The following is a 3,778-nucleotide window of genomic DNA, read 5'->3' as shown; positions in this document are numbered from 1 at the left end:
TTGGCATTTTTTTGTTAATCTGCAATGCTTTGGACTAAACTGCAAATGTCATTGGTCAGTCACGCATTAATTGAGGACTAAAAAGATAAAATATCGTATCAGACAGATACTACACTTTGCTCCCAGAAAAAAAAAGAAATGTATAAAAATAGAAATAAACATTGGGTCAAAAATGTTGGTCGAGATCAAGGGTCGATCACTATTTTATAAATTAGTTACACTCACTAAAATACTTTTTTGGCCTTTTGGCCAAAATCAAAGTGTAGTATCTGTTCCGGCAGATACTGCACTTAAGATAATTTGTACCAGTCAATGGAGGGGAAACCCTCTATACTGGGACAATTATTATTTTTGGTAACCAGAGTGCCCCCTTTTTGCCTACTTTTAGGGGAGCTGGTTTTTACCTCACATTAAAAACGGCCTAGTGCCTAATTTGCTCAGTGGGGGAGCAAATAAATACCATCTGTTCCGGCAGATACTGCAAGCTATGACTAGCTATGACTAGCAAAGACCAGATGTGGGGGCAACCCCGCATGCCTGACCTTTAACCAGCTCCCATTTCCCACCTCTCGGGAGCTGGTCCCCTTTTTCCCTTCCCCCTCCCTTCACTCCTCACATTAAAAATCGGCCTTGTGCCTAATTTGCTCGGTGGGGGAGCAAATAAATACCATCTGTTCCGGCAGATACTGCAAGCAAAGACCATATGTGTGGGCAACCTCACATATAAGACCTTGGTCAATGTAGGGGCAACCCTTCATACCAATTGTCACTATCCAGCTCCCCTACTCCCCGGGGAGCTGGTCCCCATTTCCCCTTCACTCCTCACATTAAAAATCGGCCTTGTGCCTAATTTGCTCAGTGGGGGAGTAAATAAATACCATCTGTTCCGGCAGATACTGCAAGCTATGACTAGCAAAGACCAGATGTGGGGGCAACCCCACATGCCTGACCTTTAACCAGCTCCCATTTCCCACCTATCGGGAGCTGGTCCCCTTTTTCCCTTCCCCCTCCCCTCACTCCTCACATTAAAAATTGGCCTTGTGCCTAATTTGCTCGGTGGGGGAGCAAATAAATACCATCTGTTCCGGCAGATGCTGCAAGCTATGACTAGCAAAGACCAGATGTGGGGGCAACCCCACATGCCTGACCTTTAACCAGCTCCCATTTCCCACCTATCGGGAGCTGGTCCCCTTTTTCCCTTCCCCCTCCCTTCACTCCTCACATTAAAAATCGGCCTTGTGCCTAATTTGCTCGGTAGGGGAGCAAATAAATACCATCTGTTCCGGCAGATACTGCAAGCAAAGACCATATGTGGGGGCGACACCACATATAAGACCTTGGTCAATGTAGGGGTAACCCTTCATACCAATTGTCGCTATCCAGCTCCCCTACTCCCCGGGGAGTTGGTCCCCATTTCCCCTTCACTCCTCACATTAAAAATCGGCCTTGTGCCTAATTTGCTCGGTGGGGGAGCAAATAAATACCATCTGTTCTTCAGATGCTGCACTTCTATTTCTTGTTCTCTTTCGGTGGAGGAGAAATCCTTCACGACTGAGACAATTTTTATATTTGTACCTTTTCTCCACGTTAAAAAACGACCCTCGTGTCTAACTCTGTCCCGTGAGGAGGCATAGTAAATAGGTACACTCACTAAAATATAACATTTACTAAATGGTTTAAAGAATTCCGAAGAATGTGTGCAATTTTCATGTTTAAATGGTAGTGCGAAACCTAAAACACCCCAAGATTTAACAATCTATAACAAATATGATTCCGAATTTTTTAGATAAGCATTAGTTATTTGTATTATTAGGATTCTTCGAACTATTGTTCTCATCCTGGGTGCCATTTTCTAAACGTTTCGGTCGATGTTATCGCCGACCTTCTTCACGTGTATATTGTCGAACTCGGAAATGTTTATCTCGAAATTAATCCGAATTTCGAATGGAACCCTTTATTTGCTTCACAGGGGTAGCATGTTCTCGTTCCGTCAACCATGATTCTATATAGATCTTAAGTAATTAGCTATTGCATTTTTCGGTCACTTACACTTACAATTGAACTTTTAACCGTGTTGAAGCTCGGCTGAACACATGAAAATAAATAACTACAACACAAAAGAAAGTAGAACAGATATATTCAAAGCAAGAAACTATATACAATATTTACATAGAATCCATTGGTATAGTCTGGGGGGAGATCGTCCCTGGAGAAAGTGTCGGCTTGGTGGTCGTCGACTCTCGATCTTGTGTTTCTCTCTCTGAGTGTCTCTGAGTCTCTCGCTGAGTATCTCATTGTGTCTCTCCCGTCTTTACGGTACCAACCATATCTATATAGTTGACACTGCCCGCATGCTAATTAGGTAGATCCTACCACAACAAACCTTCAAGAAAAAATCAATTTTACAATTGACATCTTTGACTAATTTAACTATGTGAAATCTACATGTCTATAAAAGTGAGAATGTATGTATGAGGACACTTCTCAACCTATATACTCAACGAATTTTTTTTATCTACAGACTTGCAATTTTGTATATAGTGTTTTCAGACATGTGAAAAACTTTTAATCATCTGAGAGAAAGTGCTACTAAGGGGTCATCAGTGAAAAATTAGTACTTGGTAGTCATCGGATTTTTATCTGTTTGTCAACTGTTTCACGACTACGCATGCCCGGTGATGAAACATCAGAGATTACTTATCTTATGCATAAGTAAGTTTGAAAACACATTTTAAAGATCGTGGCAATATGGTCTAATATTTATCATACATGACGTAATGTCTTTAGGTTTGCGCCCCGATCTCAGCTCCAGTACTGTTTTTTTTACTTACAAGCAGCGAACTGACTTGAAAAAAAAAAACGTAATTCTCGCATGCAAATGTTTCAATTTATTTTCGTTTTTTACTTCATATTTTTAAAGGAATTTAACGTTACCTTTAATACCTACGATATTATTGTTTATAATAAACTAGCCTTGGTGCCCGGTGTTGCCCGGATGTTTAGAGGTGTGTGTTGATCAAACAAAACAAAAAACACAAAAACAAAAAAAAGGGGTATAGGCAGTCAGGTTCGAACCCTATCGCGAAGAAGGAAAAGAACGTGAAAAAAAACATGACGTCTTTGCCGTTGCGCCCATCGCCAAACTGAAAGAGACGAACGTTTAAATCAAGCTAATTCAATCAAAAAGAGGGTACGACTTTCGAAAATATCGGCAAGAAAAGCGACCTTTCCTTGTAGAAAAGTGCCCAGTTAAGGGTGAAGGAATTAATGTTTTTAGCCAATTTTTCGATATTTGTCGTCCAAAGTGGCCTGCTAGTACGTAAATAAAAGTGAGGAAACTTATCTAATATATAAACTGTTCACTTTTAGGTTACGGAAACGATTTTTGCGCTGAGCCTTCTCATATGTGAGTTCTCTTATCGTTGTAACTGTAAAGCATTATTTATGTTGGCATTCGTTTTCCTGATGTCTTTCTAGTTAGAATCCTTTCATCTCAAGGTCTATAATATCTGAACGAGAAAATGAAAACCTACGTGGAGCGAATTGAGTCGAACTTAAAACATCTTCTCAGCACATGTCGTTCGGGCCAAGATCAAAGTGTACTATCTGTTCTGCAGATGTTGCACTTCAATTTCTTGTTCTCTGTCGGAGGGGTTCCTAATTGAGATCGTGTCTGACAAGGGAGTTGAGCTGCGAGACGTAAGTTTACATCACTTAAACAGAGTAGTATAGTCTAAGCGGCATAGGACTGGGAGTAAATTAAAACGTCTAACAGTTC

At 40.7% G+C, this 3,778-nt stretch overlaps 1 pseudogene; it reads left to right on the top strand.

The window, feature by feature from the left end:
- The first annotated feature begins 229 nt into the window (after positions 1-229).
- LOC145256601 (U2 spliceosomal RNA) lies at positions 230-376 on the top strand (annotated as a pseudogene).
- The last annotated feature ends 3,402 nt before the right edge of the window (positions 377-3,778 follow it).

This window comes from Euprymna scolopes, chromosome 32 (genome assembly GCF_053919585.1).
Source record: "Euprymna scolopes isolate OS-2025 chromosome 32, ASM5391958v1, whole genome shotgun sequence".
NCBI classification, from domain to species: domain Eukaryota; kingdom Metazoa; phylum Mollusca; class Cephalopoda; order Sepiida; family Sepiolidae; genus Euprymna; species Euprymna scolopes.
This window is presented reverse-complemented; position numbering and strand designations above follow the sequence as displayed.